Raw genomic sequence first — 25,099 nt, forward strand, 5'->3', positions numbered from 1 at the left:
TTGAATAATAAAGCACAATTCAGAGTACCATAAAGAAAATGCTATACTCTATATTCACATTTAGTTCCTGCTGCTGAATTTGTACTGGATTGCAGTGGATTGTGTACAGCAAGAAAAAAAAAAAAAGAATCTGACCTAATTAGGGCTGTGTTTGAAGGTTCGAAGGTTTGTTCGCTAGCCAGTTATTCAAAAGGTAGTTCTAAACCTTCAAAGGTTCGTCAAGCAGCATTCACGCACTGTATGTTTTTTTCTATGTTAACAGAAACCATCTGACAATGTATAAATACTGTAAATAAATCACAAATTAAATGTCACTCACATGCAAAATTTGATCTTTTGATTTGTATAATGCATATTACTTAAAAGTTGTTGTATTAAAATCCACTACCAAATCTGCAATGGTGTATGAAGCAGGGTATAGTATGCCAAAGCACTGGGGCAGTATCTACAGCAATTGTAGTGCTTCAGTAAAATATGTACTGATTGCCTAGTGTACAAGACAATGTAAGAGAGACGCTATGGTAGAACATGTTTGAAACATACAAAATATATGCTGACACTAATAATTTTCATTTTGAAAACTGAGCACCGTCCACCCTTTCCCCCTCCAGCTCGTGTTACCCAGAGAAAGAACTTTAATTTCTCCATTTGTCATCTCGACAGCAAAGTGATAATGTAAGCTGTATTGAAAGAAATGTCTCAAAACCCCTCTGCTGTCTGGGATTTTTATGTTAATACAGCAGACATACAAGTATTAAGGGCAAGTTCAACCAAATAATGACAATGAAATTGACATAAAAATTGTGTAAACTTTGATCAGCTTGTCTCCACAGGGAAAGCATAGAAATGCATACAACCATGGTCCAGGCTGCACCCTTCATTGTCCCCGTCCTGAATCAGCCATCTGTCAAGGAAGCATTTAAACAACCTGTAGCGTATGTCACTAATAAAATACCAGCAGCAATCAAGTTCTAAAAGTAACATATTGGTCAATTACAGCATATTGTAAGCGTGTTTACATCACTGTGTACATTTTAAGTTTGTATTGACCCATGCAGGTCATACTGATTGGCAGAATGTTACCCACAGCTGTGTGCCAGCTTGCACCCTGTATTTTGGAAACAACAAAGAATACTTTTAACCTTGTTCTGGAAATAACTAACATTGCATCGCTCAAATATTCTTGAACCAAATAAAGGTAATAGTTACATAGCAGTATAGAATGTAACTGACATTGAAATCCATGTGACAGCTATTCAATATGCCTCAAAAATATTTGAAACTCGTCTGAATATAAAAATGATGTAATAAAATGAATACATTTAAAAAAAAAAAAAACTCTTCACCCAAATAAAAAAGCTTCGTCCAGATGTTGTTAAGTTAAATGTTGAGGCTTATTGTAAACCTTGTAATGTTCTCTGGATTTGGCTGAGCTAGACACCAGAGCTGTGCCCCATAAACTGTACATAGACAGACACACAACACAAAAAATAATCATGCAGGTGGGTTTTTATATTGGGTTTCTCTTGACTCCTGCCAACTACAGTAATTAATGCCTCCCAAACTGTGCCTCCTTGTCTTTGGATTCTGATTCCTGTTTTCAGTTTTAGTTTCCTAGTTTGAACAGGACTGACCTATATGGCTAGCCATGTATATCCTTGGCCCTGCGTTCAGGTGACTCCCTCAGTCTGATGTCTGGCGCTGCAGCCCTGTTCAGCCTTTCATTTACATGCCTATATTTCACTTCTTAAACTACATCTATATTTAAAAAAAAAAATGCAAATTAAATGCACACAGAAATGCAGAGCGGAACAGCTGAAAGTCAAATGTTAACTTATATTTGCCTGTGATGAGTCAAAGGGTTTTCGGTCTGTGATTCAGCCTCCCGACAGTAGATGGCATCAAACCAACTCGGGACTTCCCTTACCAAGATCTCGTGACCATGGCAAAAGTCATCTTTTGAGGGGCGGCACCTTGGTGAGGGGCGGAAGTACGAGTATGTAACTTCCAGCCACTGGAGTCAAGTGAAGGAGAAGGACACGTGTCGGTTGGGGATTGGTGTTCCACTGACTACAGAGGCGGGACATTACATACTAAAGGGAACGTACTACTGTGTTCGGGGTTGGTCCGAAAGTAAAGTAGGAGGAGTAACGGGTGGAGGGAGAGTCTGGTTTTGTGCAGCGGGATTTTTGAAACACTAACATTTCTTTTGTCTTTTTTTTGTTTATGTATGGTCACCACGAAGACAAATTAAAGACGAGTCATCACAGTTTGTTTTGGATTCCACCCCTGCACTCCTTCCCTCACACCATTTTGTTTTTCGTTTGTTATTTAATCCTTTTGTTGTGTATAGAAAATAAAAATAAATTATTTTATTTCTGTACACATAAATTACTGTCTGGACATTCCATTTAATACACTCTCGCCTCACATTGCCTTATACACAGTGCAAGATAAAAGCTAATAAGCAGAGGAGCTTCTGCCATTTCCAATGCAAAAGGAGGAGGAGCAACTGCTGTTTCCAGAGCCAGAAGGAGAGGAGCTTCCAACAGCTCCAGAGTCAGCAGGGCAACTGCTGGACCAACCTCAGTAGCCACGACACCTGCTGCTGAGGGGGGCACGGTGAAAGCCAGCCGCACATCCACGTCCAAAGGGCTCAGAGAACAGCCCAGCATCGCAGCTGCCAGCATCGCAACTGCCAGAGTGCCCAACACATCCGCCACAACCGGAGTGCCCAGTGCCACAAACTGCATTGACACTGTTTGCATCACCACTGCCGGAGTGCCCCACACCGCTGACAGCAACGCCACTGCCAGAGGACCACACGCAGCTGCCAGCTTCACGACCACTGGAGGGCCCAGCGCAGCCGGCACCGCCGGAGGGCCCAGAACTGATGCCATCATTGGGGCCACCTATAGAAAAAGCCCCAAGCAGGGAAAAGTCACTCGGGCTTTGGGAGTACAAAGGGGGTTAAAGGGGCACCTCCTCACAGCAACCCAGTGGTCCCCACACGGATTAAACAGGCACCCCCTTACAAAAGCTCAGGGGTCACAAGAGGGGTTAAAACGGGCACCCCTAGCAGGCCCAGGACCACCATGGCCAAAGGAGGTGGCGAGAGGACCACCTCTACCATAACTCTGACCAACCCGCCCACAAACAAGAATCCGGAGGTAGAAAGCTGGACAAGGGGTATAGGCAGTTGGTGTTTTAAGATGGATGATTGCGGCCATGTGTGCATTGCACAAGCAGGGATGTACGTGGCAGGGCAGAAGCCCTGCTGCTGTAAATTGTATGTGGGTGGGGGAATGCAAGGTTGGCAGGGATGGAGTTAAATCTGTCCCTGCCAGCAACCACAGGTGTGGCCATTCCCCAGTTAGGTAATTGAGTTCTAATTGGAGAGTGGCCACATGTGTATTAGGAAGGGGAAATCCTTTGTCTGCTACCCACACTGAATAAATTATACTACACACTCAGGGCTCTGCATTCGTGCTCCTTTTGCTATATTGATCAAGGACATGAGACATCACATGTCCATGCTATCATTATTATATATAATTATCAAGGCATGTTTTGGGGAATGTTAATCAAACATTTAAAAAAGGCTTATTCTTGACAATGAATAATCTTTCAAGGCTGAATGTGCTGTAGGCTATAGTTACTTAGTTGGGAAGGCAACAGCCTTACTTAAATGTCATATATTAATCTACCTTTCTATCCTCACAAAATGGAACGGAATCCAACATTGCAATAACTCATTTATCAAATTAGTTTTACAGTGTTAATTTATTTTAGACGTGATCTACCAAACTAAACAATATGTTATCAATCTCAATTGATTCTATATTTAAATTAACTCAGAAATGGGGCAATGATCAAATTCTATGCATTGAGTTACACATTTCAACAAACAAAACACATTTCTTGCACACTCTAAAACAGGAAGTTATATTCTATTCCTAGAACAATGTATCCACTAACTTGATAGCATTAGCTACAGTTAATTCCTCGAGTCATAAAATGTTTAATATTTGATATGTTGAATACCTACTAATTTTCAACAAAGAAGTCAATCTTCTTTGGTGGTGAACACTGCAGCTTCTCCCATCTCTCTCAGTTTGAAGTTCCAACGAAAGAAGACTGTACTTTGCTTGAATTACGCATTGTACTGCGTCAGCTCACAATAAACAATAGTTAATTTTCAAAGGGAGGTAGATCCTGATCTCCAACAGTCCTGCAACATTATCTTTGGCTTGTCGGAAGCTTTCCAACTGCAACGGGTTCCATTGATCAGACGTACTCACAGTTTAAAGAATCTGTCTGGGTTATTCCACCGCAACCACGTGGGTCTTGGGTGTACAGAATATTTCGCTGAAACAACACAAGTCCTCTTAATTATGTACCCCTCTGATTACAAGCCACCTGAATTATCTTAGCGCAAGTGCACTTAAACAGTTATTTAAAGTAAACAATCTTGGTTAGAATTATGGTATGGAATGCAGGTCTCAGAAATGGAATGGCTGTTGGTTTCTCTTCAGTTCCTTTCTGTGCGAGTTGGTTCCAAGCAATCTGCAACAGGGCTCGTCATGGGTCCTTGCAATCATTTCCTGGTTAGAGTTTACCGAACAGAGACCCCTTTACAGCTACATTATTTTAGCCCTTGTCATATCTGATTCTATTCCCACTTCAGAGCAGATTTTAGAACAGATCTCAGACACTTTCAGAACCACATTTCAGAACCATCTCTGTCCCATTTTCCAAACTCTTGTCCCATGTTCTGAACCGAACAAAATCGTGTTTGTCCCAGTATTTTTAATTTAACCCAGACCCATTCTGACTATTGTTGAACTCATGGGTGGTGTCCAACGTCACACAACGTGTCTAAACACTGGTCAGGTCGCCTCTGGCCAATCTTTGGCCTTGCCCACAGCTCGTGATTGATAGTTCACTCGAATTTCCTTTGTCTTGTCAACTTGACTGATCAGTCCTCCTAGCTCAGGGTTAGTATTGTGGCGAACCGCAGTTCCCGCAGGCTGGGGTTTCTCACAGGCGAAAATGGGACTCGAACCCGGGAACTCCCGTTCTGAAGCACAGCACCGATACTGCTGTACAAAAGCGCTAGCTCCCTCTCAGGACCGTATATTGGGCTTATGTATTTTCAATTGCGTCACCTACCAGCCCTGACCCCTACCCCCGTGCACGCTACACTATGCAGTGCAAATATAGTTTAGCTTGATGCAGTAGGAAAATCAGAAAACTATTTAGGTTGAGATTTATTAAGCTTCAGGTCTTCAAAAAGATAATGGTTAATGCTTAACGCTTACCATTTGTTAACTGGATCCGTCCCTGATAAATCATGCAGGGCTTTTAATACAGTATTAACTTACTTAGGAAACAAAACAAATAAATAAAACCAGTAAAAAACACACACACACACACACACACACACACACACACACACACACACACACACACACACACACACACACACACACACACACACACACACACACACACACACACACACACAGCATGAAAAAGATCATCACCAAGTTTGCTAAATGACATCAGACACAAATCAACCTCTCAAATCATTTGGCAGTATGCTGGTTAAGATACTGACAGCTTTATTATTATTTTTTCTTCTTAACTGACCTCTTTGTCGCTTTTTATGATTTTCACATGGCTGGGTGGTTACTTTGAAAGATGAAGAGGCAATAAACAATGATTGGACTTTACACAGCAAAAACAATAGACAAAATGTCCAAGTTTCAAGGTAGAGAACTTCCTGTAGTAGTGAGGGATGCTTTCATCTGCCATGGAAACCAGAATCACACAAAACCAAAATGGGCAAGAGAGACATCTTGCAAGGAAAGAAGGCAAGTCTCCAGTGTAAACGTATTTATTTCCTCTTACCGAGCCAACCAAACAAAAGTCCAACCAAGAGCAACCACAGTGTTTAGCTTCAGCTTGTCTTGTGTGTACCAAGTTTTACAGCTGAACATCGCATCAACCTTAAATTCAAACAAAGGGTCTCCTAGAACCTACTGCTAATCATAAACTACAACATACCTCAAAATCTGGCATATCTATAGAGGGTAAACAACAAGAAGTTAAAATTGCACTAATTTAACTAAATCCTGTGTGTCTTATTCTGTGTGTACACTCAACACTACAGCACAATTTGAAAGGTATTCCTGAATACATTGCTGCATTCATTTTAGTAAGTTAACTTTTACATATTTTATTTAACACTAAAATTACACCATCAAAAAAAGAAGCAAAAACCTAACACACTGCCACAGTTTGTAACTGTGTGACCAACAGTATTTTCTTACTTACCAGTTATGCTTTCCTCTAAAATGTAAGAAAGAACTTTCCTTTTCAACTCCTGTCCTCAAACCAGGCTTCATTTTATGCCAAACCCCGACAGTATGTTAGCTAGTTTCCGTTCTATGGTATTTTCCAGAGAAATTAAGTCCGCTGTTTTTCTAGGGCAGTCAACTTTGGAAAATCGTAAAGCAATATGATCTGTCCTGCCAGTCTCTGTTCCTTGATTGCTCACTGTGCACGCCCACCACAGACTGCTGCCAATTTTAAATAACAGGCTGCCCTTCAGATAAGGCTGCCTTATGACTAAAACACACAGCACAGGCAACCGATTGGCAGTCCTCTGACTCCACTGTGAAAGAAAAGCCAATCGCTGCAGTCCTGCACTCCACTTACACACCATCATATTCCATAAGATCTTCAACTGGCATCACTAACCTGAATGCACAGGCCATGCAAAAATATAGAAATAAAAGTTTAGACGGCGCTACTACACCCATCTGTATTCTCACCTGTAACGTGGCAAACTGACGTTTTTGAATTGCATGTGCCCCATATTACCTGCATGTCCTAAAAACTGTCACAAATAAATAGCCATTTTCAACATAACAAGGAAAAGTGGAGATTCCAGTCCATTGTACCCAAATAGTAGCACATATTTATTTACAACACACTCACAGAGTTAGCCTTCAGGTAGCAGGACCTGCTGCTGGTGGATGATTTATTGTAATCGGGTACCGTACTGCATTAAAACCAAATGAAGCCCTGAAGGCAATAGCTGGTTTATAAACGTGAGATTCACGAGCTGGCATGTTTGCAGTCTTTTGACAGGCAGATCTTAATTATCTAGAGACCATGGTTATCAAGGAGCTTAGTAATGCAAAACATACAGTATGATTAGGATGATTAAAGTGAAACCAGCTGCTGATGAGAGATTTTATTTTCATTTAACCTTTATTTTACCAGATAAGAAGATTGAGAACAAATTTGCATTTACGACGACAATCTGATCAGAGGCAAACATTACAGCAGCACAAAGCACAAATACAACACATAAAAATAAATAAATAACACATTAACAAGTACCCACAAGCATCAGACAATAGTGAATTCAGATTCTGATTAAAAACAACCTCCAAAAAGCAAAACTCTGTAGTTTTAATTTGATTTGAAATTCATTCCAGTCAATAGCAGCTGCAATCTGAAATGAATTACGCCCAAAAAAACAGTGGACACTCTGGGAAGAACCAATCTAATAAATGAATCTGGTCCTAAATTGTAAACCGAAGCAGAAATATAGTGGGGTTTTCCCAATCAGGGTTCTATAAACTAAACTAAGCTAATGATCCAATCGCCTAGTGTGCAATGAAGGCCATTCAACCATAATATAAAGATTGCAGTTATAAGTAAGATAAGAAGCACCGGTTAAAGATCTTATTGCAGAATGGTATAAAGCATCAAGCTTCCCCAAAGCAGCTTTCAAGGCCATTTTGTAGACAACATCACCATAATCCAGTACTGGAAGAACAGATATCTGGACTAGAGTATACCTAGCAGAACATGTAAAACATGATTTATTGAGAAAGAGGAAACCAATTCTAGATTTTACTTTTGATAGAACTTTATCACTATGGGTTTTAAAAGACAAAGCACTGTCCAGCCAAATACCTAAATACTTATAAACTGCTACTTGCTCTAATTCAATCTTACTAGAAGTAAAAAGTTTGCAAACACTATTAAGAGAACCCGTCGTATTTTTTCTCAATAATTTTCATCAAGACAAATTGGCTGCTAATTTGCTTTTAAATCATATTAGTACAGATCACTGCTATACTATCAGGCCCCTCCTTTAGGATAGGGGGGGCCAGTAGACCCGTTACAGGGGCCACCATTTAGACACATACTTTTAAGCTTAGTAATTTTTCGTTGCAGTAGTAATATAGGCTTATAGGCAATTCCTTATGCAGCAAAGGAAATGCATCTGCATATCCATCCAGAAGTTTACAGACAGCAGCACAGCCTGCACCTTTGTTGAGATTTTTAAGGAACACAGATTTAGCTACAACAATTTCATTGGCCATGTCATTTTTGTCAACAGCTTTAATTTGAAGAGGCTCCAGCATGTACTAGATTGGGGTACAAGGCAAGACAAGGACTTCATTAAATCCAGATTCTTCTGAGAAAATCTTTGTTCCATCTCTGCCACTGCTCTATCTAGAATGTTTAACACAGGTCTGTGGAAGGGTTGTGGGCAATTCACTGACACAAAGGCAGAACTTTAGCTTCCAACCCACAGAGGGCACTGTTGTCCGTGCCCTGAATACTGCCAACAGTAAACAGGACCACGGATTTACCAATTCTGATATAGGGTCCAGTACACATGCAAGTGCTAGAAATAATAATGAAAACAAAACACGAAAGAAAAAGGGAAAATAAAATATAGTAATAAAACTACAAAATAAAGGTGCTGCACTCGGCAGCGTCACCCCAACCATCGCTATCTGCACGGCCCGGGTCTCCATCCTACGCTATGGTGTTCCCTCCACCTATACACGTTTTGGGGTCTACTGAAGGATTCCCCGATTTCTACAGTCTTTCTTTTTCCAATGGTTTTTTTTTTTTTTTTTTTTTTATGCATTTCGTTTGTTTTTGTTTCCCTGGACGTGCTCGGTCCGGTAGCCCAGCTTCCACCAGCTGGCCCGTTTCCTCTTAGAAGGGGCAGCTCGAGGGAACACAGAGCGCAGTCTTTATAGGGCCAGCAATCCCCTAAGGCCCGCCTCTCAGTCACTCAGAGAGAGGGAAAGCCACACACCCTCTCTCCCACCTCTCCGTCTCACTGCCATGACCGACAGGCGGACATTGTAAGGCTGCTGCCCTCTTCCTACAGCACTATGAATGCACCAGAAGAGTCAGCACATGTCTCCCCCTGCTACAAGGTCTCTTTAATGTCAGACTGCAGTCAGATTTAGCAGTACTTGCAGAGTCTGAATTTCCTAGTGTTGAAAACACAACAGAATCAGCTAGCTGCTTTCTCATGGTTCTCGTCTCTTAGTAGTATGCACACCTAAAGCTACACTACAGTTCTCATGCATCCATATGTCCAAAACTAAATTGGCAAACATCTATCCTAATATTGATCCTACATGTGATAGATGTAAGCAGGCTCAAGCCTCATTGATCCATATGTCTTGCACCTGTCCTAGGCTAACCACATTTTGGAATTTTGTTTTTGAGAACTTCTCCCAAATTTTTAATTTGCTCACTGACCCTATACCATTTATAGCGATATCTGGAGTTGCACCGGATGGTCTACTTTTGTCCAAATACCAATCCAGCACACTGGCCTTTGCATCTCCTCTGGCTCGCCATCTTATTTTGATGAATTGGAAGCAAGCTGCCCCACCCTCTCATGTTGATTGGGTTAGAGACATCATGCAATTTCTCAAACTTGAAAACTTAGATTAACAATGGATCTAGCACAAAATTCTATACTGCATGGCAGCCCTTTCTCTCATATTTTGACACCTTACAACTTACAGTTCCCTCTCCTTAATTCCTTTTATTATTCTTGGTTGAATTTTCTTGCAATAGTCTGAGACCCAGCTCCCCCTTTTGTATTTATTTATTTATTTATTAATTCATTAATTTTCTTTTTATGTAAATAATTGAATTGAAATAAATAATTAAAATACACTACAGTGCTCATTCCAGAAGTCTTGACTGAGATTTTTTAATGCATCTACTGATTTATCACCTCACCAGCATCAATTGTCAGATTGTGACTGAAAAACAGCATTGGCTGGCTTTAAAATACCAAGAATAGGACTATGAACTTTCCAAGAACAAAGAAGCTGAGAAAAAAGTCTGGATGCTTCTGTACATAAGTCTATGGAAGCAATATTATCCTCTGAGACTTCTGAAAGTATATCAAGAATTAGATCCTGATTAAGTTTATAGCAAAATTGAATTGACTCGACTATTATTTCCATCCATGGACTATTGTAAATGAACAATCTGTACCCCAGCCCACCCTCTCCTGTTACTCAGCTTCTGGACTAGTTTGTTGTGTAATCAATACTTCTGAGCAGTACCAGCATTCAAAAGGACCGGGAGTCAAGAAAAGTGATGAAACAGCAAGCTTCATCAGTCTCAAGAAATCAGCACTTCATTGTCAAAGTCTGCTGGACACAGTAAAATACCTCCTGACTCATCCCACGTCAACATCAAACTGAAAGTCACTTCCTGTGAGGATTAGCTACCAATTTTGGCCTATTTCTTGCCATCTCTAATTAGTTTTGCTTTCTATTTTCTTGTGGCAGTAATGAAACTGTACGTGACATAAAGAAGGGTGTCCTTCAGTATGACTCTATATAATTCAGTCTCTTGGAAAGCACCCCCCCCCCCCCCCCCCCCCCCCCCCCCCCCCCCCCCCCCCCCCCCCCCCCCCGAAGGACTGATGTCTCCCAGGTACACTGAGAAATAAAGCATAGGCTTTCACTTAGTTGGCATCTTGGTGCAATTGCACAAATCCACAATCATAGCAATCTCTGTCTTGTAGTCAGTCTACAAACAAAGAAAGGCGTGTCTTGTTTGCTGCATTTAAAAAAACAGAATACCTTGCATTACATTAAAAAAGAGACATGTATTGTAATGCACAAGTCAAATTGACCCACATGGCAGTACAACTGTTTATAATGTTAGGTTATTACCATAACCCTGGTTCCCTGAAAAGAATGACAACCATTACCGAATGGAAAGAGCCTCTCTGACCAGTCAATCACTGAGCACATATAAAAAAGCTGCCCTATCAGGGCCCTGCTGTGAGGGGGAAGTCCCTCCCACCTCCTGCTGAAGAGGGATGTCCTCACAGTAGCATATCGCCATTTTCAAAATCAAAGGTCAGCTGGAGACATGACCTCGAAGGGTAATGGTTGTCATTCTTTTCAGGGAACCAGGGTTGTAGTAATAACCTAATGTTCCCTTTCAAGTGGAATGATAACCATTACCGAATGGGAAGCTGTACCAAAGCACTCGTGGCTCCAGATTACCGATAGTACAGCCCCACAGCGATAGCCTCCCAGAGCCCTCATGACGCCTAAGGGCATGCCGTCTGCAGCACCCTAGAGCCCAGGGAGGGCCTCGCTTGGTTTGCAACATCAAGGTGGTAAAAATGCACAAATGTCTGACTACCTGTCCATGCAGCAGCATTGCAAAGCTCATCCAAGGAGGCACCATGGAAGAGAGCCCACGAAGTCACTTGGCCACTGGTGGAATGGGCCGTAATGTCCCCCGCCATGGGGGAGTCTGTCTGTTCATACGCCAAGCTTCTGGCATCCAATACCCAGTGTGCTAGACGTTGCTTCGAAAGGGCTTGACCTCTAGAGCGGGACCCGTAGCAGACAAACAGCTGGTTAGACTGTCTCCAGGACGCTGTCCTCTCCAGGTAACAGTGCAGAGCCCGGACCGGGAAAAGCGTGTGCAGTCTGTGATCCTCCTCTGACTCATGCGGGGGAGGTCTGAAAGCTTCCAAAACCACTGGTTGGTTAATGTGGAATGAAGAGATCACCTTTGGTAAAAAGGCTGGGTTAGTTCTTAATGTTACCCGTGAGTCACTACCAGTGAAAGCCACACAGGTGTCATCAATGGACAGCGCATGAAGTTCACTAACTCATTTGGCAGACGTAATGGCTAATAAAATGCCACTTTAAGGGAAACAGAGCGCAGCTCTGCTGAGGCTTTGGGCTCAAATGGGGGACCCAGCATCAGCTCCAGATCCCACTTAGGGACCATGCTTTTCATTGGAGGGCAGAGTCTCTGGGCCCCTTTAAGATATTGCACTGAAAGGAAGCGTGTCCCAGCAACAACGAGTCAATTTTATCGTGGCACAACGATAGCGCTGCCAAGTAGACCTTCAGAATTTTCCCGCATCAAACAGGCGTTGTAAGAAGGTTAGTATTGTCTTAATCGGGCAAGTTACAGGGTTGTGACCCCCAGAAATGCACCTGTTTTGGAATACCTTCCATTTATAAGAATACTGAGCTCTGGTGCTAGGCGCCCTAGCAGACTGTAGTGTCTCTACCACTGCACCTGGCAGACCTCATCTGGATAGACGGCTCCGTTCAACAGCCAAATCCAGAGTTGGAGCTGGGCCGGGTTCGGGTGCCACAATAACCACCCCGCGTGGCTCAGGAGGTCCTGCGGAGCAGGAGCTGCCACGGTTGGCCCCACAACATGTTAGCGAGGAGAGCAAACCAGGGGTGCCTCGACCATCTGGGTACGACCAGCAAAACCTGGGCTTTCTCCACCCTGATCCTCTCTAGTGTCAGGGGCAGTAGCTGTAGCTGAAAGAACGCATACAAGAGATCCTGTGGCCAGGGGTGAGCTAGCACGTCTACTCCCAGGGGACCACCTTCCCTCTCCATAGAGAACCACAGGGCGCAATGAGTGGACTCAGCTGTGGTGAAGAGGTTGACTTGTACTGTACAAAACCTCTCCCAAATTTGTTTCACAACCTGAGGGTGCAGTCTCCAGTCTCAGATGAAAATGAGAGAGCGCTAGGGCTACTAGCTCTAGATCTTAGGCATTTATATGCACTTGCTGCCAAGGTCCATTCCACTTACCTCGTATTCCCCTTCCATTCCAGATCACTCTAGCCCAAGCTGGAGGCATCCGTAGTGACGACTTCCCTTCTGTTGGTGCAGCCAAGGGGAGATCCCAGGCGCAGATTTCCGAGGCGGAGCCACCACTCCAGCATCTTCCGGCATTGTCTGAAAACTCGCACCACCCAAGCTTGAAGCGGGTGCATTCTCAGAAGCCCTAGAGGAAGGATTCTCGAGATGGTTGCATTCAGCCCCAACAACCTTTGATATGTTCTGACCGGTAGAAGAGCATCCTCTCTGAATTGGGAGAGCGTGATTTCCAATGACCGAATCCTGTCTTCTGACAGTGAGGCAAGCACAGAGTTCAATTTGATCCTCAGGAACACTGTGGACTGAGACGGTACGAAGTTGCTCTTCTGTTGATGTATGGAGAGGCCTGACTTTGTCACATGATCTATGACCTGTCTGGTGTGTGCCTCGGCGCGTGCTTTGGAATGCGCGCAAACTAACCAATCGTCCAGGTAGTTCAAGATTCGAATAAGTTTCAGCCTGAGCGGAGCCAGTGCTGCATCCATGCACTTGGAAAATGTGCGGTGCACCAGCGAGAGGCCAAAGAGCAGAACGCAGAATTCATACGCGCTGCCTTGACAGGCAAAGCGTATATATTATCTGTGTGCGGGACGGATCGGGACATGGAAGTAGGCGTCTTGCAGGTCTATCGATGTGAACCAGTTGCCCGGCTGGACAGACTGGAGGATACGCTGTGTGGTCAACATGTTGAACTTCCGTTGCTTGAAGAACATGTTGAGGACCCTGAGGTCCAGAATAGTTCGGAAACCGCCATCCCTCTTGGGTACCAGGAAGTACCTGCAGCAGATCCTGCTTAGGGCATCGCTTAGATCTACCAAGAGCACGGCGTTCTTTTGTTGAAGAGTGGCAATCTCCTGTTGGAGAAGAATCGCGCACACTGGTCCGACGGTGGTAGGGAGCATACCCTTGAAGGGCGGTGGGCCCAAGTGAAAATGCAGAGCGTAACCGTGTCTCATTCTCGTGAGCACCCAGGAGTCCTAGGTGCAGCCTTGCCATTGGTCGTGTCATGGCCGCCAGAGAACTCCATGATGACTGACCTAGCCCCCCCCACCGGGTCAGTTATCACTCCCGTCACTGCCTGAAGCTCCCCCACATCTGTCTCCATTACCGCTCCCGCAGTTTTGCCGCTAACTGCGACTGGTAGAGATCCAAGATGGACATGGCGTTCGCCGCTCAAGCATATGCTTTCAACACTGCTGAAGCATATGCTTCAGTCATTTCTCCTGTATGGCATGGAAGGGCAGGTAGGGTCTTTAACCCCCTGGTAAAGACCAAAACAGTGTCCCCGATGGGAGGGAACGTGCCCAGGCCAGCTACTTGGACTCTGGCCGTGTGCAGCAGGGACTCCGCTGTTCTGGAGCCAGAGGGAGCAGATGCCGGGTGGTTCCAGGAAGTGCGAACCAACGCCAAAAAGTCCTCACAGAGAGGAACAGCATGCTGTGTAGGGTGCTTTCATTGTTAAAGGAAGCAATTCCCCTTTCCTTCCGGTTCCACAGGCCCAGAAACATCAGTGGCAGCAGCTGCGTGTTGAATCAGAGCATGGAACTCCTCCCTCTAACAGGTATGCAGGAAGGTCGGAGTGGAGCTCCCGGCTGTGGCCTACCCAACCAAAGTGGTGAGGTGAGACATGTCCGACCTTGAGGCAGTAGTTGGTTAACCCATGTTATAAGAACAGTAAGACACTTAAGTATATCACACACACTGTCATGCTTTATTTTTGAAAAAAGTATGTGATAATGACTGCTTATGAGAAGACTGAGAATTTCACTCACATTTTATTTGTTTAAAATGTCTTTAATCTGAACACTGTGTGTCAGGTATATGTTGCCTACACATCATGATCCATACTGAGGTTTACTTTGATTTAATACTGAAATCGCAACATTTGGGGGAGCCACCAGGAAATTCAGTGGCATGAGTCCTTGTCAAGTTGTTCAGTTTTTATTTTACATTTTTGTAACGGCCGTCAATCTACAATTGTAAGTCTCCAACAACAGAAACCACATACCGGATCTCTTGACGACAGATTCTGAGCAGGCCACACTACATTTACAAACCCATCACAGGATTATCATTTTTGTCGACACCTACAGCACCATCACACACATTAGCACATTAGCGATTGGATGAGTTAGGATGGAAACTTAAAACACCAGTGTTAATAGAAATGTGAAACCTAGCTAAACTAAAAGCCTATTATGACTATATAATACAGTATACCTGTATCGGAGATCCTGATATTGGTATGATGCAGCCATCTAAAATGTATTTGTATTATATGGAAACAACGTCGCATCAAAATTAGCTATACTACTTAATTATTCTTATTTAACTATATATTACAATATTATAGTATAGGGTGCTTTAACTAAAATAGGCTTTTCAGTATGGTAGGTCAAAATTCTCTTAACAGAGGTAAAGACGATTCTGAAACCAAGCAAAACTGTTGGCCGGACCATTTGCTTCACTAAAGTCATCAAATCGTAGATTAATGGGAAGCCCAAAACATATGTGCTGATGGGTCTGCCCAGCTTAAAGTATTGTGCTAGTCAGTAGTTTGATATTGCATACGTAACAAATATAATTTAATGGAACGGTCCAATTGCTTTAAAATCAAATGTACATCCGCTTTTTCTTGCCATGTTTTGTTTTGTTTTTGTTTTGTTTTGTTTTGTTTTACCAGCCTCAGAATTAAATACTGACAATATGTTTGATTTTAGTTCTATTTTGTCTTGTGTAATAAAAAGACTGTATGGTCAGAGTGTATGCACTTCTTTTGCTGAACGATATTAGTATAAAGGGAAAGCATCCAATCATGGAAATCTAAAACTGTATCTTACCCTAGTAGGCGATAGATTCTGTGTTGGAGTCCATTCCTGTTTTTCAATCCCAACTCTATTTCCAATTACTTTATAAAATACATTCCCAATTCTTATTATTCCCTTTTAATCCTTTCCAACACATCATTGATCCAACTTGCAATGAGCAGTATTCTGTTAAAATGAGCTTTTCACAGTGGCAACAAATTACTTACATTGAAGTCACTGTTGGTCAAATAAATTGGCTTCAAATGAAAAGCAGTTGAACAATCAACAATTACGTCTCTAAAAAAAAATAAATTCCAATCGCTTCAAAGGAATTGGAAATTGATTTTAAACAGGAATTGAAAATGGAAATGGCATTGGAATGAAACAAACGGAATTGTTTCCAAACCTGAACTAGTGCCAGGTGCAAAGTTATAATATAGTGGTATACAGGTTTACTTACAGTACAGTATGGTACTTTTTCAAACTGAAGCTCACAATATAAACAGATTGTATTTCACATCATAATTATAACAATTAGAATACATCCATCCATGCTAGAGAACAAGTCTCCTACATGCAGTTACAGAAATGCATTGTTCTCTGTGTACATTGAAGATGGCAACTATTATTCTACCCTCCACAGACAAATCCCTGTGAGCCCAAATAGATGTATGCCTCTTTTTTTATTCCAGGGAGTAATTGTATTATGTTTTGCGAACTCTGTGGAATGAATGAAGCACAATTAAATTAATACACACAAGTAATTCATTTGTAGTTTCATTTAAAAGAGGCAGCATAACGCCAAGAAGTAAACACCTAGCAGTACCTTGTTAGCAGTTGTGATGAGTCAAAGGGGTTTCGGTCTGTGATTCAGCCTCCCGACAGTAGGTGGCATCAAACCAACTCGGGACTTCCCTTACCAAGATCTCGTGACCATGGCAAAAGTCATCTTTTGAGGGGCGGCACCTTGGTGAGGGGCGGAAGTACGAGTATGTAAATTCCAGCCACTGGAGTCAAGTGAAGGATAAGGACACGTGTCAGTTGGGGATTGGTGTTCCACTGACTACAGAGGCGGGACATTACATACTAAAGGGAACGTACTACTGTGTTCGGGGTTGGTCCGAAAGAAAAAGTAGGAGGAGTCACGGGTGAAGGGAGAGACTGGTTTTGTGCAGCGGGTTTTTTTTGAAATACTAACATTTCTTTTGTCTTTTTTTTGTTTATGGTCACGACGAAGACAAATTAAAGACGTGTCATCAGTTTGTTTTGGATTTCACCCCTGCACTCCTTCCCTCACACCATTTTGTTTTTTTCGTTTGTTATTTAATCCTTTTTGTGGTGTATAGAAAATAAAAATAAATTATTTTATTTCTGTACACATAAATTACTGTCTGGACATTCCATTTAATACACTCTCGCCTCACACGTGGTGTCAGAAGTGAAAATGGATCCAGCTACAGTTTTGACAATGTTTAGGGAGCAGGAGGAGAAGCGAGAGGAGAGAGAGACACGGCACCTGGAACAGCTCGCCCAGTTCTTGGGACAGCTGGTAGAAAAACTATCAATATCAACATCAGAGAGAGCGGTTGCCCGGATGTTTGCAGCTCAGCCTAATCTTCAGAAGATGACCTCGGAAGATGATCCCGAGGCTTTCTTGATTACGTTTGAGAGAGTGGCAGAGGCTGCAGAGTGGCCTAGGGAACACTGGGCCATGAAATTGGCACCCTGCCTGACAGGGGAAGCTCAGGCAGCGTATCGAGCCCTGACGGCCACGAATGCAGGGGACTATGTTAAAGTTAAAGAAGCCATTCTCTCACGCCTCGGGATCACGGAGGAAACATACCGGCGCCGTTTTCGGGAATACCAGCTGTCCAAGGGGATGCGGCCCCGGGTTGCGGGACAATATCTTTTAGATCAGTGCACCCGGTGGCTGCGGCCAGAAGAACATACACCCCAAGAACTGGTGCAGAAAATAGTTATAGAACAGTTTGCGTCTATACTACCGCCAGGGAATCGAGAGTGGATTAAGAGGAATAGACCTACCACTCTCGAGGATGCCCTCCTCCTGGCGGAGGCCTACGAAGACGCAAACGAAGGTGCCGGGTCAGACCCCACTCCTGCCCCTAAACTAACTCGGACCAACCAACCAATGAAGCCCAGAGGGGGTAACCGGACCTTCAGACCATGGAGGTCGAGGTTAGCCCCATCCTGGGCGAGAGAGAATCCCCCTAACCTGCCGGTCGCGGACTCGCAGGACAGATTAACTCCGTTGATGCCTCCTAACCAAGTGTGCTACCAATGTAATGAGCCTGGACACATTGCCAGGAATTGTCCAGTAATAAAGGTGGACCTGGCGACAAGATCCTGGTCAGCAGTAACAGGTAGGAACACTGGGGAATGTCGGGAGGGCCCTTATCAGTTAAGAGTACAGGTCGGGGGAAAGAGTACTTACGCATTTGCGGACTCTGGGTGTGCACAAACATTGATTCGGCAAGCTCTCTTGGATGGGGTAGCCTGGGAGCCACAGGGTAAAGTGGCTATCTCCTGTATTCATGGAGAAACTCGGGTTTATCCCACCACTAAAGTTAGACTTATTGTAGGTGATTATTCAGCTTGCGTTAAAGTGGCTGTAGCGCAATGTTTACCATACCCTGTTCTCCTGGGAAGAGACTGGCCGTTTTTTGATCGTATTTTAGGTCGGGAAATGGTCTTAGTTTCTACCAGGGGACAATTAAAGCAACAGGAGAAAACAATTGGCGAGATTTTTCCGTTGCAATCCGACCTGTTTAACCCTAAAATCCGCCCAAGAAAAACAAAAAGAGAGCGTCGGGTGGAAAAATATGAGGGAACTCTGAGACGACAAGGGGAGGGGTCTGACACAAAAGTAAACCAATCGTTGAAACGGCAAGGAAAGGGAGTAGGTATTCAGTGTAACCGGGGCTGCGAGGTTACTGAGGTGGAAGGTCATGTAATAAAAGACACTCCTCTCTGTGTACCTAGCCATTGGGACCGAGATATTGACTTGGGATATGAACAACAAAATGATCCCACGTTACAGTATGCTTGGAAACGGGTTAGATATATCGAGGGGAAGGATATGCAGGAAGGACAACCGGTGGTATTTCCGCATTTTTCTGTATCTGGGCACTTATTATATAGAATAACCCGGGCTCCCGGGACGGGACAGCTCGTAAAACAGTTATTGGTTCCTAGGCCTTTTCAGTCAGAAATCATGAGATTGGCGCATGACATTCCATTTTCAGGTCATTTGGGAACTGAAAAGACTCAGGAACGAATTCTGGCCCGGTTTTTTTGGCCTGGGGTTTATGGTCTGGTGCGGAAGTATGTATCGGAGTGTCCTGAATGTCAATTAGCTGCCCCTAAGTCAGTTCGCCCCGCACCTCTGGTTCCACTTCCAATTATTGGGGTTCCGTTTGAAAGGATTGGTGTAGATTTAGTAGGCCCTCTGGAGGGAACAGAGTCAGGATATCGGTATATTTTAGTAGTAGTGGACTACGCAACGAGATATCCAGAAGCTGTTCCCTTACGCTCTATGAATGCAATAGCTGTAGCGAATGAATTGGTAAAAATATTCTCTAGGGTGGGAATCCCGAAAGAAATTCTCACTGATCAGGGCACTAATTTTATGTCAGACTGTATTCAGCAACTATATAAATTATTGAAAATTCGTTCAATTAGAACCTCAGTTTTTCATCCACAAACGGATGGGCTTGTTGAACGATTTAATCAGACTTTGAAAAATATGTTGCGCCGCTTTGTAGATCAAGAAAAACGCAATTGGGCTAAACTGCTTCCCTACTTGCTCTTTGCAGTTCGCGAGGTACCACAATCCTCAACGGGGTTTTCCCCGTTTGAGCTCTTGTACGGTCGGCAGCCGCGGGGTATCTTGGATCTCATAAGAGAAGGCTGGGAAGAACAGTCAAAGGAGTCTAAAAATGTAGTAAAATACGTGTTGCAGTTACGCGATCGCTTAGAATTAGTCGGTCGATTGGCACATGACAATCTCAAAGCGGCACAGCAGAAGCAGCAACAAAGCTACAATAAAAATGCAAGAATTCGGAACTTTCGACCTGGAGATAAAGTGTTGTTATTGTTGCCCTCATCGGAATCTAAGTTGTTTGCTAAATGGCAGGGTCCCTTTCAGGTTATTCGAGCAATTGGTAAAGTCAATTATGAGATCCGACAGCCTGGGCGTCGGAAAGAAAGTCAAATTTATCATGTTAATCTCCTGAAACCGTGGAAAGAACGGGAAGTCCATTTTATATCTCCTGTACAGGAGGGAGAGGATTTTGGACCCTCAATTGAGTCAGAGTCAGCAATTGAGGTCCCGATGGGGGAACAATTAACTCCTGATCAGCGTGAAGAGGTAAGCAATCTAATTAAAATGTTCAGTGATGTGTTTTCTAACGTGCCTGGAAGAACGCATTTGATCGAACATGCTATTATCACTCCGCCAGGTCTAAGAGTTAGACAGAGACCGTATCGCATTCCAGAGAGTCGGAGAGATTCTGTTCGAAGGGAGGTGGAGTGTATGTTGAAACTTGGGGTAATTGAACCTTCCCGAAGTGAGTGGTGTAGCCCAATAGTACCAATAGACAAGCCAGATGGGTCACTACGATTATGTATCGATTTTAGGAGGGTGAATGCTATCTCCAAGTTTGATGCATATCCCATGCCTCGAGTAGATGAACTCTTAGACAAACTGGGGCAAGCTCGGTTTATTTCAACTCTGGATCTGACGAAAGGATATTGGCAAATTCCATTAACGAAAGCCTCTCGTGAGAAAACGGCATTTTCAACCCCAGAGGGTCTTTTTCAATTTTGTACTATGCCGTTCGGACTTCATGGAGCGCCTGCTACTTTTCAGAGACTAATGGACAGGGTTTTACAACCTCATCGAGAGTATGCAGCTGCGTATATCGATGATGTAGTCATTTATAGTTCTTCCTGGAGAGAACATTTGACTAGATTAGAAGCCGTCTTACAGTCTCTGAGGAGGGCGGGGCTCACAGCGAACATGGCAAAGTGCGCTATTGGAAAAGAAGAAACTAAATATTTAGGTTTCATAATGGGTAAGGGTAGAGTGAAACCGTTGGTTTCAAAAGTCCAGGCTTTGTTGGATTCACCGGTACCTACCACGAAAACCCAGGTGAGATCACTGTTAGGGTTGGCTGGTTATTACCGCCGCTTTATTCCACACTTTTCCACTATAGCCGCCCCTCTCACTGATCTCACTAAAAAGAACGCTCCAAATAAAGTTAAGTGGAGTGCAGAGTGTCAGACAGCCTTGGAATCTATTAAAACTAATTTGAGTCAGGCCCCAGCATTAATAAGCCCGGATTTCAGCCGAGAGTTCGTCCTGCAGACAGATGCATCGCAGACTGGTCTGGGGGCGGTTCTGTCCCAGGAGAGAGATGGTATAGAACACCCGATACTATACATCAGTCGGAAGTTACTGCCCAGAGAACAGAGGTATTCGGTAGTGGAGAAAGAATGCCTGGCAGTGAAATGGGCAGTGGAATCTTTAAAATACTATCTTCTGGGACGACCCTTTGTACTCATCACAGATCACGCTTCTTTAAAGTGGTTAGACACGATGAAGGATTCAAACGCTAGGATTACGCGGTGGTACCTGGCGCTCCAACCCTTCGCCTTTCAAATAAGGTATCGTGCGGGTAAGTTACATCAAAATGCTGATTTTTTTTCCCGGGAGGGAGGTAAAAGGGAAGGGTTAGAGGTTTCCGAGTGTTCCTTCGGCTCCACTCTGAGGGGTGGGATATGTGATGAGTCAAAGGGGTTTCGGTCTGTGATTCAGCCTCCCGACAGTAGGTGGCATCAAACCAACTCGGGACTTCCCTTACCAAGATCTCGTGACCATGGCAAAAGTCATCTTTTGAGGGGCGGCACCTTGGTGAGGGGCGGAAGTACGAGTATGTAAATTCCAGCCACTGGAGTCAAGTGAAGGATAAGGACACGTGTCAGTTGGGGATTGGTGTTCCACTGACTACAGAGGCGGGACATTACATACTAAAGGGAACGTACTACTGTGTTCGGGGTTGGTCCGAAAGAAAAAGTAGGAGGAGTCACGGGTGAAGGGAGAGACTGGTTTTGTGCAGCGGGATTTTTTTGAAATACTAACATTTCTTTTGTCTTTTTTTTTGTTTATGGTCACCACGAAGACAAATTAAAGACGAGTCATCAGTTTGTTTTGGATTTCACCCCTGCACTCCTTCCCTCACACCATTTTGTTTTTTCGTTTGTTATTTAATCCTTTTTGTTGTGTATAGAAAATAAAAATAAATTATTTTATTTCTGTACACATAAATTACTGTCTGGACATTCCATTTAATACACTCTCGCCTCACAGCAGTATATATGTTATGCTACTGACTGAGCTAATATCCAGTTTTTGACATGCATGCATGTACATATAAATACATACATAAATATAAATGAATATATACAGTACATAAACAAAAGCCGCACAGTATGCTCAAGCAGCACATTCACGTGTATTAATCAGTCTGCAAACACTCACATAGAAGACAAACTTCTGATTTGTAATCCAGTCACAGAACTTCACCTCATTCTTCCCTTTGCATAATATGCCACATTTAAGAGATAAACAGTGCAAACACTGTACCTGCTGGCTCTTAATCTTCTACAGCATGTATCTGTAAGGACCGCATCCCTACGTACCATCTTTTACCAACCAATCAAGTAATAACAACGTTCCATATCTAGTTTGTTCCATTGGTTAATGAAATATTATTACATACACCAAATTCACCATTGTTCAAATATGGTATTTCAGCATCAGTCTATCATAAGCCAAGTGGTTCCCTGCTATTGTGTGGACAGATTTATTCTCCTGGACAATTGTTTCAGGCATCTGTGTGATCAGACTTTATAAAGTAGGCAAATAACAATTCTCTGGATGAATGTTCATGATAATGCTCCCATATATCCTCAATATGTAATGAACTCTGCTACAGAGATAGTACAGTCTGGCATTTTCAATACATTTGCACTACATTGAGTTAAGGATGCGATGTAACTTTCCTTTGAGGGTGCTTTCTTGTTTTGGTTGCTATACCAAAAAACTATGTCTACCAAAAGATTAAGAGGGATGCTGCATTTATATTTTGGTACATAACAGCAGATCATTTGTTTTAATGAAATTACAAAAGTGCCACTACTCTCGGGTTATTCATGTTTTATAGTCTTTTCTCATCACAGTACTCTTTATATTAGATGCAAAGGCTTAAATCACACAATTGAAAACCTGTACTTTTATTCTGAAATTCACTTCCATGGACGCTGTAACAATTGCTGCTTTTCTTCCACACAAAATACATGAAAATGACATGATTGAAGCTCAAGATGTCTTTGAACCAAAGTGTCTAATTTTTAGAGCACTAATTAGAAACTCGCAAAGCAAACAAGGCAAAATGTATTTACTACCGAAACGTTTTTATTTAACATTCTTTAGAATGTGTCTGTTTGCTTATGGCTTACAGCAACTTGGATTGCAAATAAAAAATAATAAATAAAATATTTGGGGGCATTGTACCTGTTCACTACCCCAGAATTAATGTATTTATAATTTAAAACATCTTTATTTCATTTTATAGAAACAAATATAAATACACAACATATCATTTGTAAGTAACTTTATTGTTAGTAAAGAGCAATTTAATGAAACCTGTATTGCTAAAATCTGTTCCTACAAATGATTTACAATAGCACAAGCAAAAGGAGTTATAGTATCTAATCCCTCACATGTCTGGTAATGGAGGGTAGAAATATAACAAAATGAGTATGAAATGCCTGCCCGAGTAAACCTGAAGCATTTTCCAGACTTAATTGTCAGCAGAACTTAAGCATATACAACCTGTCTGACGTGGGTGGTGAGGTGTTACTTGCAAAATCTACAATAAATTAGAACCCCCATGCTACTTATTCCACAGAATTTGAGGATATTCAAACTGAAGCAACATTTCTTTGGCTTTTTCCCCCCTTTACAGACGATGCCCGACATATGGTCCACGTGATTAATTCATGGTTGCAATTAAAGCAAACAGTAACCACATGAATAAGAAGCCCTCAATATTAAACTAGTTCACTTAAACATCATTCTCTCATTATTGTACTTCACAGAGAAAAAGCATTTACTGTAACAGAGACTCCAGTTTATCTTCCCTTTGCCTAAGTCAGGAAGACACATCCCACACGATACATGGATGCTTATTTTACAAGGACTTGCCAGTGTGCATGTATTTTCTAATAAAATATATAAATGACTTACTTGCGCTCCATTTCTCCCATTCTTGTGAATCAGGTACCGATGCAGAATACTGACTCTGCTCAGCTTTTCAGACAATCAGCCCCATTATAACCACCAAGCGTGTGGGTTAAGTGTTGTGTTACAAAAACACAAACAGACTGTAAGTGTCAGCACAAGCCCTGGGAGTGGGCAGGAACTCTGTTGTCAAGGGATGACAGCGGCCAATCGCTCGTCAGTTCTGCTCCGAGGTTTGATTAACCTGCCGGCTCCGCTCACAGCCTTCAGAAGAGGAAAAGGCAGAGCCTAAAAATGCTGAGTAGCGCACAGCAGCAGTGTCTCCAGATAAGTCTGGGAGTATAGCAAGCCATAGGAAATGTATTTCTCTCAAACTTTTTTGTTCGTGGACCACACAATAACAGTATTGGTGACATTAAAAAATCACTATAATACTAATAACCGTAGACTTACCGTTCTTTGTTTCAATGCGATGGGTCGGCCAATTTCTGTGAGCAACGTTATTTTAAAATTAAAGAACGGTTCTCTTGCCTTTTTTTTTTAAATGGATAATTACAGAACAAATTGATTTATATGAATTAATAATCTGTGAAATTACAATACATCCATGAGGTGCCGCGCTAGCACAGTCGGAGCTACGAATGTCCAGCTATAATCTTTATTTAAAAAACGGAATGTCTGAATGGTGCACCCTGACTAGCTGTTGAGGATTTATTTATTTATTTATTACCACACAAAACAGTACACTCCACAGCAGAGTTAATTTTTGCCAAAGCACAATTCAATTAATAAATGATCAATACACAACATATAAAACCCGCAAGAAGAAAAACCTCAATTGGGGAAAAAAAGCAAGAGACACACAGATTTAACACGTCAACAACTTAATGAAATCAACCAAAACAAAAATGATTGGGCAGCTGGTGTTTTTATTGATTTGATGAAACACAATG

General features: G+C 42.7%; 1 protein-coding gene across 4 annotated transcripts in view; it reads right to left on the reverse strand.

The window, feature by feature from the left end:
• LOC121323057 (tripartite motif-containing protein 2) overlaps positions 1–25,099 on the reverse strand; it is a 66,173-nt gene that overhangs the window by 25,830 nt on the left and 15,244 nt on the right. The window contains exon 1 of one of the 4 annotated variants that reach the window (XM_041263783.1): positions 24,153–24,334. The exons of 1 other annotated variant lie outside the window; for it this stretch is intronic. The gene's annotated coding sequence lies outside the window, so the exon portion shown is untranslated. Of the gene's footprint in view, positions 1–6,339; positions 6,493–24,152; positions 24,335–25,099 lie in introns of those variants that run through there. 2 more of the 4 variants (XM_041263815.1, XM_041263805.1) reach the window with 2 other exon arrangements.

This window comes from Polyodon spathula, chromosome 1, assembly GCF_017654505.1.
Source record: "Polyodon spathula isolate WHYD16114869_AA chromosome 1, ASM1765450v1, whole genome shotgun sequence".
NCBI classification, from domain to species: domain Eukaryota; kingdom Metazoa; phylum Chordata; class Actinopteri; order Acipenseriformes; family Polyodontidae; genus Polyodon; species Polyodon spathula.